Below are 15,212 nucleotides of genomic sequence, written 5' to 3'. Positions count from 1 at the left end.
CTGCTCTATTTTTAAATATTTATTGTCTTCTGATGACTGATGTTTTACTTTGCTTTTTGTTCTAATTGTTGAAGGTGTTGTGTTAACATGCTGACATTTGCTTTTTTTGATATATCTTCATACATTGTTCATAACGTGTGTTCTTAGTACTTACTGCTTCTGACGTATATCAAAGCTTTTGGTATGCTTATTTTTGTTTTTGCAAGGAATTTAATATCTTAATCCCTTAATCTTACCATTTCCAAGTAATTTAATGCACACAATTGCTCATTTTCCATGTTAGCTTTTTATTCTTTTATCTTCCTATTGTTCATATGTAATTTAATACTGTTGCAAAGTAAAAGTTTTTATTTGTAATATCACAAAATGTAAAAAATTGTACTAAAGCTAGCATCGTAGCCTAACGTATGATCTATTCTGAAGAATGGTATCTATGAACATGAGAAGAAGGTACATTGAGGTTTTCCCAGATAGAATGTTTCCTAGATGTCTAAGAGGTCAGTAATTGTGGTATTTAGTTCCCCTGTTACTGTATTGATTTATTGTCCAGTTGATCTTTTGAGTTGTTCTGTAAAACACAATGGGGTGTATTTAACTCTATTACAGTAAAATTATGTAGTTCTAGTTTTAAGTATATGAGAGTTTGATTAATATATTTTGAGGGTCTGCCATTGAATTCATATATACTTATTACTATTTTTTCTTCTTGCTCTTTTGTTCCTTTTATCATATAATGCCCTTATTTGTCTCCCAATAAAGATTTGGTCCTGAAGTCTGTTTTATTATTAATTTGTATAGCCAGTAACACATTTTAAAATTGTCATTGGTTAATATTGCTACCCTTGCTTTTTTATTGCCATTTTCTTGTTATATTTTCTTCTACCTTTGATTTTTATATTATATTTGTCTTTATGTCTCAATTGTGTTTCTTGTATGCATAGATGTATGGATCAAGTTTCCTTACGCATTGTGCTTCTCACTGCCTCTTGATAGGTGCATTTAGTCCATTTACATTCCATGTCATTATTGATGTGTACGCATTTATTGCTGTCATTATGCATTGCATTTCTGTTTTTCCCCCTTTGTGGAGCGATTGTTGTTTTCATCAGATTTTGTGCCCTGAGTTCATTTTTTAAAATATTTTCTCTTCATTTTGGTCCTTTTTTGGTTATTATTTTGTAAGACTTCATGCTTTGCTCTTATTGTTTTTCTTTTGGATTAGTTTTATTTTTTTTCTTCTTCTTCATTCTTTCCATTTTACTTGGGAATCTTGTTAATAATTATATCATTCCAGACAATAATATTGGCATATAAAATATTTTCTAGGTCATTCTAAGGGAAATTTATTGAATAAATATACATTTTTGAGTATTCATTAGGATGAAAATATTCAAGATACATCAGAGAGTGTGAAGAAAATTTCCACTCAGCATGAGATATTTTTTTTTGCTTCAACTATTTCTAACTTTGACAACAAATGGCCCTAATTAGTATCCTGGAGTGTAAACTGAGATGTCATCAATACTTATTACTGTGAAGTCTGCCTTTGGATCAATGATGACAGACAAACAAAGCCCATTCCAATGAAGAGAAGGCATGTTCCAATGCAGGAAGTTTCCCAAGAGTCACTGTGCACGGTGTTCCTAGAAAGGTGCTGACAAGGTGGGGAAACCACAGCTTCTGAGAGGAAAGCATCACTGACTTCATTCCCTGCCTCTGCTGAAAACAGGGCCTAAAGAACATTCTGAGAAAGTAGTTTCCAATTTCCTCCTCTTGTGACATATTTACTATCCTTTGGAATCAAAGTCCTTCCAGTGAGTGCTCCCTTCACTGTGACTCCAATGAATGATCTTACTAATGACTCCGCCCACCAGACAGGTCATTCCAGTTCACCTGTTCCCAGGGTCAGGGATTTATCTATGCCCAGAACACTGTTTCTGCATAAAGGGAGAAAACGGGTAGCAAGCATCACTAAGCACTTGTCGCAAATTTAGTCCCAGAAGGCACCAGCATTGTTTTCTCAGACATAGAGATCATTAGTCATTCACTGCCAACAGTGCACAGGGAGCAAGCAGATGGAAACCTTCACAGACCTGACCCTGGGCGATAGTAGGTCACTGAGCTCGGTACATTTGAAATCCTGCATTGCATGCATGAATCTGGATATGCCTGTATTTTATTGTCAACAGTTTTTGAGTAACAGATAGGGTGAGAATTACCATGATAACTTGTTTTTCAAGATGGAAACTGGGTTCTATAGGATGACAATGAAATATTAGAGTCACTTTAATATTTGTACTGCGAACAGAGAATGCTAGTTCCTCCTTTCAAGTCGGCAGTGAGGAGAAAATTTAGAGAGTACGAAATTCTACCTTACAAATCTGCCTAGACCAGAGGATGTACATTGGTACAGATAGCAACTGGAAACACAGGGAATTCAGGACAGATGACTCCTTCAGGACCAGTGGTGAGAGTGGTGATGCCTGGAGGGTGGAGAGAATGTGGGGTAGAAAGGAGGAACTGATTAGAAGAATCTAGGTATAGCCTCCTCCCTGGGGGATGGACAGCAGAGAAGAAAGCGGGGGGGAGGGAGACACCAGACAGTGTAATGTATGACAAAATAATAATAATAATTTATGAATGATAAAGGGTTCATGAGGTATGGGGGAGTGGGGAGGGAGGGGAAAATGAGCAGCAGATACTAAGGGCTCAAGTGGAAGGCAAATGTTTTGAGAATAATGTTGGCAACAAATGTACATATGTTCTTGACACAATGGATGGATGGATTGTGATAAGAATTGTATGAGCCCCAAATAAAATGATGAAAAAGAAAAACTGTTCGTGGACATGCTGAGAGATGAAATAGGGAAGGAACCCTGATTCCAACAGGAAATTCTCCCTGCCATCTATCTCTGCCTGTCTATTGCTGGGGATGTGTGCTCAGTGAGTCCTGCGCGCCCCCTGCTGCCAAGTGTCTTCCCTGCAGTGAGGTTTGTGTCTGGGCTCACACTGACTTCCCCTCACTGTGTTTCCCTTGCACAGTAATACACGGCTGTGTCCTCAGCAGTCACGGAGCTCAGCTGCAGGGAGAACTGATTCTTAGATGTGTCTCTAGTGATGGAGAGTTGGCTTTGGGAGGATGGGTCATAATTTGTACCGCCACTATAGCATATGCGTCCCATCCACTGCAGCCCCTTCTCTGAGGGCTGGCGGATCCAAGGACAGCAGTAACCACTGCTTGTGATGGAGAAACCAGAGACAGTGCAGGTAAGGGACAGCTTCTGGAAGGGCTTCACCAGTCCTGGACCCAACTCCTGAAGCTTCACCTGGGACAAGACGTCTGCAGAAAAAACAGATGGTCCACATCTGTCATTTGAATTCACAACCATTCCCACAGACCGAGGTCAGATATCTGAATCTCCACATTGGGGAACTGTCACCAGGTACAGGAGAGCACACAGCAATAGCATCTTTAGACCACAGCTCTACTTTTCCAAGAGACCTAGAGCCCTGTCTGAAGAGAACTGATAGCTTTCCCTCCCAAGGGTGAAATTTAACCTAGTGCCTGAAAAATGATTTGCATGTGAGGGAGCCCCGTTCTTATAAACAGAAAGTAATAGAGACCACACAACCCTTTACCCTCTGAGCCCATGCTAGGGTAGCTCTTTGTTTGAACTCATATGCCTGTTAGTCTACAGCGAGAGAGCACTTGACCTAAGCATTGTGTATTAAAGATCAAAGGAAAACCAAGTATTTCTGAGTTCAATGCTCCCTTCCTCCAGCCCTTCAACGTCTCTGCCCTGCCTTGGGCTCCTGTATGTCCTGTGCCCCAGAGAGTGGACAGACTATCATTTGTTGAAAGCATCAGTTGTACACCAGGGTATCATCATCACCAACAGTCTCCAAACATCTTTTCTTTCCACACCAACACTTCCGTATCAACCTCCTCAAAGTCTTCAGGGGTTTTCTTTGGGCCACTCCCATCACCAACTCCAGCACTCCTACCAACAAGGCATCTCAGGTTTTGATAACTAAGGCCAATCTCAATGTAAATAAAGAGATTCAAGTGGCATAGGGCCTCAGAGAAGAGGTTTCCAACTGGAGAATGTGGACCTCAGAAAAGAATAGTTTCAATTCTGTAACTTCAATGTGATGCAAGACTGCGAGATGAAAGTCCCTTGGTTTGCCAGAGCACATGCAAAATTCGGGCAAAACCTGCCAGGAGTTCAAATATAAACATACAGCAGAGCAGTGAGTGGAAAATCAAGTTACCAGTGAGGCAGAATAAGAATAATGATATGTCAGGTTTTGAACAAAAAAACAACCGCTTGAGACCCAACAGGCACGGGATGAAAATAAGGTCTATCCAGGCAATTAGTCCTCAAAATTTAGGGATGACCATAGACGCTGTTTTCAATGCCCCTTTCCCAGGGGACTCTGTTCTATCTGGAATGTGAGCATTTCCAACTAATGTCAGCCTCTCCATTTGTACCCTGTCTCAGCCCCCTGATAATTTCTCAGGGTTCTAAACCTTGAGTTTATTCCCCAGACTCAAGGAAAAAAGCTCATCTTACTGACTATGGAATCTGCGGAACTGTCTCTAAACATGCAGTTTAAAAATCATTCCCCATTCAGATTCCTTCCTCATTTCTCTCCCTCATAACAGAGATTATTTTCCCCAGATTAGGGTTGGCCGTATTCCTTTTCTGGTCAGTTAGTATAGCTTTAAGTTTCTACATCAATATATATTTCAACAGTGTGAAAATATGAGCGTAATGTTATGGTCACCTGGGATTTTTTGGCCAAGAATATGAAGAGGGATATCAGCCATAAGATAATATTGCTGCACATATACCTGATAGTACAAAATAAATAGGAAAACTTTAAAAAAAACCAACCAATCACTTTCTCACACACAGCATCAGCAAACCAAAACTCAAACCAGACACCAAAGATTGTAAGTATATTGGTGAGAATATGGTCACATGTTAAATGTCTGCCATTAGGGAATTGTAAAGTATAACAGTGACATACAATATTGTTTAAATGAATGAATCAAGCAAAAATAAAGGGCAAACTAATAATGCCTTATGTTTTTTAGTGTTTTGATAGTTGTGTAAAGGACATAAATAATAAAGTTGTTCTCTAAAATCTGATCAGGAATATGCGCAGGCTGTATTAATTTTCATTTTTGTGTTTTAATGCACTGTGGTTTTAAATAAATGGTAAAACCATTTGATGATTTCCAAAGTGTCTGTTGAGGGATCTTATAGTTAGGGTTTGTGTCAACTTGGTGGGGGTAGTGTTCTTAGTGGTTTGGTAGTTGGCACCTAGCAATTCCTCATCATGTGAATGAACACAATTTAGTCAATCCCATCATGGGGTCTGCTGTGAGTAGCCAAGCAGTTGTATGATTAGGGTAGAGTGTACCTCCCTTACTAAGGACACAGCTCGGAAGCAATTGGAAAACAAATATTCCCCGTGTGTATGACCTACTTCCTTTATACATAGACTGGTAGGGAAACTTGTTCGTTTCCTTCTGGGTTTGGATCCTACATCTGGGCTCTTCAATCTCTAGGTTTTGAATTTGACGGAAGGCTTGAAATATCCCCCGCCAATCCTGAGAGTCCACAGTGGCCTGGCGTCTGACATGTGATCTGACCTTGGAGTAATATACATCTTCAATAACAAGTATGACTTGTTTTTATTCACCTGCCTTTGCAACTACCATCCAGATGTGCTCCAGCCTATTTTAGGTTTATAAGCCCCCAAAGCTACACAAGTCAGGAGAAGCCTAACTGAGACTCAAGGACTTAGAATCAGAATGTAGGTGCCCACTTCTACAACTGCATGAGCGATTCTCTTTATCTATCTATCCATCTCTGGTTTTGTTCTTCAAGTGACCTTATCCTTACATACATGGTGAATGTTATCGCATTGGATTTATCATTCAGTTTTTGAAATGACAAGATTTAGAGTCACTGAGTTTTACAATAAATACCATGACATGCTCCTCCATTTATTTGTCTTATATTTCATTTTCCTCGATAATATTTTAAATTTTGTATGGGGTTTTAAATATTTGTATCATATAGTCTCTAATGCATTTCATGTTTTGAAACATGTAATCTTGGTTTTTATTTTATTTTTAGCTGTGTTTTTTTTCAAAAACCATTTTGGGGGATGCTAATGTAGATATCCTATAATTCCATAGTTCAATCACATCAAGAAAGATTGTACATTTGCTACCACAATCAGTTTCAAAACATTTTCTTCTTTCCTAACCTCTTTGATATCACTCTCCTTTACACTGTCTGTCCCACACACCCACCCCCCACTGTCTCCTTCAGGAACCCGTATTCTACTTGCCGTCCCTATAGGCGCATCAATCCTGGGTTTCCTATTCTGAAAAAACAGAAACATATGTAATATCAGTTAAGTAGGGTTACCACCAATGACAAAATACATCTGAGTAGAGTATACCCAATATGAGAGAGAGAGAGAGAGAGAGAGAGAGAGAGAGAGAGAGAGAGATTGCTGCGGTCCAGCCGCAGCAGGTTTGGGTCCCTCGCTATGTGGGTAAGGCTTCAACGAGTGGGAGACAGAAATCACACAAGTAAAAGATTGCAGTGACTATTTCAATTTTATTCATGCAAAGCTTCAACTTATATATTCTTTTTCTTGGCTTAAAGCTTATGACCTGAGATCATACATTAGGAAATTCTCAGGCCACAAGACCGTAACAAGTTACATCCATCACTTCATAAGTCTTGGTTAAAAATTAGTTCATCTTGAAATTAAAACTTTCTCATACAAAGGTGATAGACATAAACCTTCTAACAATAACTGAGCACACTTCATCCAACTAGGGTGCATTATTCTAACTATGAAATCAATAAAGCATTAATACATTTCATTATCAAAAATTACTTGACAGACTTTGGCTGTTCTTTCTGTTCCTTCTTGGGCTGTTCCTTTAGGGCTTTCATTTCTTGTTCTTACTTTTCCACTAAGTTCCCATAAATTAAACTCCCAAAAGTCTTTCTGTACCAAGGTATGAGTTGCCTCACAATAGGTAGCTTTGCTTCAGTGGACTTCAAACATCACGGAGGCCCTTTTCTTGCTCACCGTTCCATAAAACTTAAACTACTAAAAGGAACTTGTTAACTATTAACTTTGTTAACTATTCTTATGCCATTTTCATTGTAAGCCCTCATATAAGGTAAATCAGGGCCAGGAACTCTATTTCTCTTTGGGTTATTTCATGGAGGGGGATGCCATATTCTGCCCACTATGCAGTAACCAAGATAAGGAAAAGGAAAAACCACGGGAAGAGGATGATAAACTTTTAAAAAAATCTTGCACAAAAGCATTCCAAATAATTATGGCAAGGCCAATCAAACAAGTCCAAATACATGTCGAGAGCGAGTTTGGGCAGCCAACTCCCACCAACCAGCTTCTTTGAAGCCGGGCCAGGCGTCGTTCGACTCTGTCCTCAACGTCACGCAGCAGGACTGGACCCCTCAAGACAGAGAGAATGTTGAAAACCAGGTCAGGCCCAATATAGATCAGTGGGTGGTTAACAGAAAAATTTTAACCATTCAAGTCAGGTTTATCATTTTGATATACTATAGTCATCTCGCCAATACAATCTTATTAGTATCCAGATGAGTGCCATTCCTCTATTATGGACAGAGGGAAATCACCGGAGGTTTAGTTCCTCTGTAGAACTCACAAATGTATCTTGCCTTAAACATGTATCTTCCATTCTTCCTAAAGTTTAGAATAATGTTATTATTTATTACCTTTGGATCTGGTGACCTTAGAAAGGGATAATGCTATTTCTACTTTTCCTTTCTTTCCTCTGTGAATGCAGTGGTATCCCATCAGCATGAGGGATTTATTGCTCATTCTTCAGATATATTAATGTATGTCTTTAATACTTGGAAACTTGACTTGTATTCATGCTAAAAGCTGCTGAGGTCTTATTTAAAATCACTAAGGTAAACTTTAATCATATGCCATAAAGTGTGACAATTTTATTTGTACCTCTTTCATTGGATATGTTATCATTTATTTCTTTATTATAATGAAAGCTGGTGTGGATTATTGCTAAAAGCTGTTCTGTCTCATTTAAAATCATTAAGGTAAGTTTTAATCATATCACATGCATTGTGATGATTTTATTTATATATAGTCTTTATTATTTATCCGTTACACATTTTCTGGATACTGATAACTATGTAGCTTTTAATTTAAAATTATGATTTGTGTTTATTGAACTTTGGGGGTCAAAAATGGATGAAATCCATCTGCAATCACCAACACACTGTTCCATTAGACGCACACTAGGAAGTGGCCTGCTGAAAGGCTAGTGGAAGCTCCCAGGTTTCTGTGATGCAGCGGGAGCCCAGAGATACAAGCCCTCACTGTCCTGCTGGGCAGAGTCCTGGGTGTGGTGTCTGAGAGAAGCGCCGGGGCTGTCTGCTCAGGAATGATGTCTCTGTCCACTTCCATAGGTGAATCCACATTGATGTTGACAGACAGCGGCGTGGAGTCTGAACCCTGCCATTCCTGGCTTTTGCTCAAGGATCCTCCAGATGCCCACCCCATTAAACCCCCCAGTTATACCGTTAATCTCTTACTGAATCTGTTCTAGACCAAGTGTTCCACGGGGTGGAAGCTCTTCTTAGTTTTTCCCTGTGATCTGTTATCTCAGGCACAGAGAGAGGCATCAACACTGAAGGTACCTAAACTGGGAACAAGAAGGGACTCTAAACCTAGAAAAATATAAAATATTGGAAACAGGACTTGATTTTAAAGTCTCATTCTGGAAAGAATACAAAAACACATATAATCTGACTTTCTTAGGAAACATAAGCATCATATATAACCAATAAGCATTACTTGTCATTAGAGTGTAAGGTTAAACAATGAGATGCCATCACACTGTTTGAAATTAACACAAAAAAGACAACCAACACAATAAAACAGTCAATTGAGAAGTCGCTGCAAAGACAGATCATATCTAATGTTCCTCACTGCATTTATAGTTGTCAGAAGGCCACAAAGAGTGTTCTTCATAATATGGTCAAGAATATCATTAGCTATGTTTATTGTTTATTGTTTTTCTACAATGACCCTAAATAAATTTAAATACCATTCTGACAATTTCTGAAAATTTCTGTTGCCTAATTGATTGATAACAGATTGAATTGTAACTAAAACTTAAGAGTTGAAACATTTGGAAATATTTCCACCCTAATATCTAGAGAAACAATATGCTGATAACATTTAGATTCAGTGATCTTAGTATCAAGAATTTTGTGTCCACTGTTCACTTAGTTTTGCATTTCACAATGCAATAATATGTGATCAGGATCATAAGAATTTTATGTGTGTTTCCTCCAATGCAATTTCATTTTTTCTCCTTGTTGCATATGATTTTTATTGGATTCAATAAAGGAATCATTGATGATTTACCATTGTTAATACTGAACTCCCAACACCCTGTCCTTGTGTCCATCCTCTTCCATCACAGTCCTGCAGGGTAGAGGACAACAGGCCCTGTGGGTTGCGAGGCAGCAATAATCTACTACGTGCTGAACCCTCAGTTAGCAGCCCAATCCAAATCCACTGTTGCCATATCTCCTTATTTCATTATAACCTTTATTATTTATTTCTTACACTTGTACTTAGTTTTGTGTATTACCTATAGGTTTTATAATAATCAGAAATGACAGATTTATTGAAGTTTAAATAAATTTTAAAATTTTAATAAAAGAAAAATTATATGCTGTAATATACTATACTGTTAATTTAGGCAATTATATTTACTTACCCAAAATAATTTCAGTTTTCTGCCCCTCACTCCATTAGAGATGTTGAAGGTGCAGTTGAGTCAGTGCTTACTCATAGCGACTCTGTATAAAACAGAACAATAACAATGATCCCCAGGCCCTGCACCATCCTCACACTTCTCCCATGTGTGAGACCACTTTAGCACCACTGACTACTCACCTGATTGAGGGTGCTCCTCTTGTTGCTGACACTGCAGTGCAATGGGACTTTCTTCACTAAGGACTTGCCTCCCTGAGGACATGCTCAAACCAGGGGAGAAGTGTCGTCCTCTCCACTTCAAACCAGAATTCTGAGACACTCATTTGAAATGTCCTGCTCTTGTACCACACTTACCATTTTATAGGGATCAAAGTTGTCCTTCCCATGAGTGCTCCCTTCAATGAATGATCTCAGAAAAAAGTCCTCCAGTCCTTCCAGGCCATTCCATTTGACCTTGTCTCACAAGTCGGGGGTCTCTCTATACCCAGAACTCTTATTTCTGCATTAACAGAGACAATTGGCCACATCATTATGGGCATAGCACAACGTTAGCACCAGAAGCCACACCAATTATTTTCTGAGACACAGCTCATCAGTCACTGACTCCTCACAGGGTCAAGCAGCGATGCAGAGAGGCAGCTCAGAGGAACTGACCCTGCACTGTGAGATCAATGCACCATCTGAGCTCAGGATATTTAAAACCACCCATGAGTATCCACATGCCTGTTTCCTTTCTATATCAACAGTTTTCCAGTGACAAGTAGGATGAAAATGTCTATGGTGTTCTGTTTGTCGAGAAAAAAAATTGTAATAAAGAAAATATGATGAAACATACAACTTTCCTCTAGTTCTTAAATGCTTCCTCCCCAACACTATCATGATTCCAATTCTACCTTACAAATCTGGCTAGATAATAGGATGTATACTGGTACAGATAGGAACTGCAAACACAGGGAATCCAGGACAGATGATCCTTCAGGACCAGTGGTGAGAGTAGTGATACGGGGAGGGTGGTGGGAAGGTGGTGTAGAAAGGGGTAACTGATTACATGGATATACATATAACCTCCTCCATGGGGGGTGGACAACAGAAAAGTGGGTGAAGGGAGACGTTGGACAGTGTAAGATTTGACAAAACAATAATAATTTATAAATTATCAAGGGTTCATGAGGGAAGGGGCCGTAGGGAGGGAGGGGGTAAAATGAGGAGCTGATATCAAGGGTTCAAGTAGATAGGAAATGTTTTGAGAATGATGATGGCAACAAATTTACAAATGTGCTTGACACATGGATATATATATATGGATTGTAATAAGAGTTGTATGAGCCCCCAATAAAATTATTTAGTAAAATTTTAAAAATTAAAAAAGAAGATAGTAAAGTGGCATGGTAATTTTTATATTTCTACTTCAAAGAGAGAATGTTAGTCCCTCTTTTCAAGCCTGCATTCAGAAGGAAAAAATTTAGACAGAAATAAAAAAATGAAAGCGCAAAACTGTCCCTGGGGATGCTGAGAGCTAACAGAGGAAGCCTTGATTCCAACAGGACATCCTGCCATCCATCTGTGCCTGTCTAGGGTTGGTTGTTTGTGCTCTCTGTGTCCTGCATGCCCCCTGCTGCTCAATGTGTTCCCTGCAGGGGAGGTTTGTGTCTGGGCTCACACTGACTCCCCTCACTGTGCTCCTTGCACAGTAATACACTGCCGTGTCCTCAGCAGTCACGGAGTTCAGCTGCAGGGAGAACTGATTCTTCGATGTGTCTCTGGTGATGGAGAGTCGGCTTTGGAAGGACGGGTTATAACCTGTACCACCATTGTAATTTATGTATCCCATCCACTGCAGCCCCTTCCCCGAGGTCTGGCGGATCCAGTGCCAGTAGTAACCACTGCTTGTGATGGAGAAACCAGAGACGGTGCAGGTGAGGGACAGCTTCTGGGAGGGCTTCACCTGTCCTGGGCCTGACTCCTGAAGCTGCACCTGGGACAGGACGCCTGTAAATAAAGATAATTGGTCTTTGTTAGTCACTCACAGTCACAACCTTCTCCAGATTCCACATTGATATCTGAGTCTCTCACCATGGGGAACTGTCAGCAGGCACAGGAGAACACATAGCAATAGCATCTTTAGCCAACAGCTGTGCTTTCCCAAGAGACCCACAGCCCTGTCAGAAGAGAACTGATAGCCTTCAGTGCCCAAGGCTGGGATCTTAACCTAGTGTCTGAAGAATAATTTGCATAGGAGGGAGCCCTGTGCTTATAAGTATAGGATTCTTTGTTTCTTCTGAGGCCATTGTAGGGTCATTATTCTTTTGAACTCATCTATGTGTTAGTCTGCAATGAGAAAGCATTTTTCCTCACAGGTGTGTGTGAATGGTCAAAGGACTGCCCAGCATTTCTGAGCCCAGAATTCTCTCCCTGTAGTCCTTCATTGCTCCTTCCCTGACTGAGGCTCCCATATTTCCTGTGTGTCACAGATTGTGGCAGTATAGAGTTCTTTGAAACCATCAGGCACTCTGGATGAAAAGAGGTCCATTCAGGTCCTTAAAATTTAGGAAGGAGCATAGACAGTTTTAAATATTCCTTTCCCAGGGGACTATGGCTCACCTGAAATTTGAGCATTTACAACCAAAGTCTGCTTCTCTATTTGTGTATCAGGTATGACCCCTTGATAAATGTAGGGATTCCAATCTTGAATTTATTACCCACCCTCACAAATTGTCTGATTTTGTAATCATTTGCATATTATTTACCATGAACTCAGTAGCACAAGCTTTAAACATGCATTTTTAACGTTCAATACCCATTAAGATTGCTTTCTCATTTATATCCACCATGAGAAGCATTTTCTCCAGTCTTGCCATTGACACCACTCATTTACAGAATGATTAAACTGTCTTTGTATCTCTAAATTAATATTTTTTTTTACCAATATGGAAATTCAAGCATAAGGTGGTGGTCACCTGGGTTTTTCTGAGCCAAAGTTTTCGGAAGAGAATAAGCAAATGCTTTGCAAAATCAATACTCCTGAGTGTCACTAAAATTCAGGATTTCAAGGAAATGATATGATGATGTTTTCCAGTTGAAGATCATTGGAGTCATTCAGTTTCCACATACATTCTGGTATGGCATTACGTGAACCTGGTCATTCCAGCACACACTCATCTCAGAACATCTGATGCTGCTTGTTGGCAGGACAGTTTAAGTTTTACACTGTTATGTAGCTGCACACAAGTCCAGGTCACCCCATCTATTAATTTGAATCTCATGATTGTCTAAGCTAATCCTATGACGATAGAGGTTAGTATGACCCTTCTTAAGTGAAAATTTGTTGACTTTATCCCTGTGCACACAACTTTCACACTAATTATGCTACCCATATGCTGAATGAGCTCATAAATTCTCTCGTCACTCAGAAGTAACATATTTCTAGATTCAGATGTTCTGGCCACTAAGTAATCCCAACATTCTGAAATGTGGAAATGATAGAATGTACTGCTCCAAGGAAAATAAAAATATCTTTGCTCCAGTTGTGTACTGTTGTACAATAAAACTTTACAGTACAGTAAATCTGTACCATATAAAACTTGGTAGCTTAAAATTACAACAATTTAATTTGCTTTGTTTTCTGATATTATAACTGAGAAATAGCATGGAGGAGGTTTCATCCCAGGACCCATGTTGTGCCTGTTTGAAAATCTTAATGGCTGCATGGTGACCCTTCTTCCAAGAAGGCATGTTCATAGGTCTGGCAAGCTGCCCATGGCTGGAAGCCTGGAATGCATCTAGGGCTGAGGGTCAAGCACTTGGTGCAGCACCTCGATCTCTACTTTCAACTCAGCTTCCTCCCAGAATGGTGCATAGGTGTTTCCTAATTGCTGAAATAAAAATAAGGTGAAATTTTAATTTAAATGACATTAATTATTGAATTACATTTGTATTCAAATTAAACAATTAAATACAACTATTTAAATTAATATTCACCTGTACATTTCTGACACATGTGCATTTTCAAATGTTTGTGAGGGGTGGGAAAATTTGCAATCAAAACACAAGGCAAACCGTGGACAAGAGGTTTGCTCAAGTGAAGCACCTCTCCTTACTCTACACAAGGTAGCACAATGCTCCAGGCCCTCAAATGTGTCTTCTGGAACCCATCACCTGTTTTGTTCTGATTCCCCGTCAGTGTCTGAGGATGTCAAGGGCATTAAGAGAAGCCGGCTTTTGAGATACACAGGACAGCTCCGATGCACAACTATGGCTTGAGGACACTGTGGTGTGCTTGCTGGTTCATGATGGACTGAACTCACTGTATAGAAATCCCAGCCACCCTTTCCTCCCAAGACCCTTACTGGGCACAGATTTGCATCATAGCTGAGAGATCCCTCATCTTTGCCTTGTCCCCTCTGTGTGTAGCTGACTCCATAAGTGTCCTTCTGCTCTTTGGAAATAGTAGACTTTTTCCTCCCCTTACATTGCAAAATTTCTAATTCAGCGGTTGATACAAACCCTGACATCGAGAGAGGCTCCAAGGGAAACTGTAAGATGGAGAGGAACCCAGACACTGACAGGAAGCCAGCTCTTAACTCCCCTCCACACTGTCTGCCAGAACTGAGCCCTGTGGCTGAGAGTCCTGAGCAATCCCTGAAATCCAAACCTCCCTTTAGGGAAGTTTGTGTACAGATTCTTACAGATTCCCTTTTCTGTGTCTCCATTATTGAAACAGAAGGTTGTGTTATCAATGTTGAGGCTGTCCATTTGAAGATGCAGAATGTTCTTGGCTTTATCTCTGGTGACTGTCAATCAGGAATTCACAGTCTGTAGGTAGACTATGGAATAACTATTACTCACTTCAGGCCCTTCATGGGATTGGCTGATGAGGTCCATGCCATCACTGCTGGGGATGGGTCCACTGGTTAGACAGGAGAATATCAGAGGTGCCCTCATCTGCCTCAAGTCTCTCAGAGCCTCCAGCTGTATTGGAGGCATTCAAACACAAAGACATTCTGATTAGGAAAAACATCACACACGGTTTCACTCTCCGGCTGAACATGTTCTTTTCCTTTTTAGTTTTGCCACAAGGGAATCTCAGGTCAGCAAAAATTCCATCGTGACTTATGCATAATCCTACCTTTCCAGTGAATGGTGAGACCTGGGCATCCTATGGGGTGTGTCCTCTCTCCTAGAGTTGAAGGGCTGGGCTAGTCTGGTTTTCATGATCAGAATAATGTGCCATTGTGTGTCAGGGTAATCCAGCCCCTAACACATCCTCATAGGTCCGGTAGGCACAATTGAACAGCAATAAATAAAGATTATAGTAAAGTCATAAAGAGCATCATAGTTAGAAGAGAGATGGGTATAATGGAGTCAGACACATT

The sequence above is a fragment of the Tenrec ecaudatus genome, chromosome 17, assembly GCF_050624435.1.
Source record: "Tenrec ecaudatus isolate mTenEca1 chromosome 17, mTenEca1.hap1, whole genome shotgun sequence".
In the NCBI taxonomy this organism is placed as follows: Eukaryota; Metazoa; Chordata; class Mammalia; order Afrosoricida; family Tenrecidae; genus Tenrec; species Tenrec ecaudatus.
The sequence above is the reverse complement of the archived record's forward strand: the minus strand, read 5'-3'. Positions refer to the sequence as shown.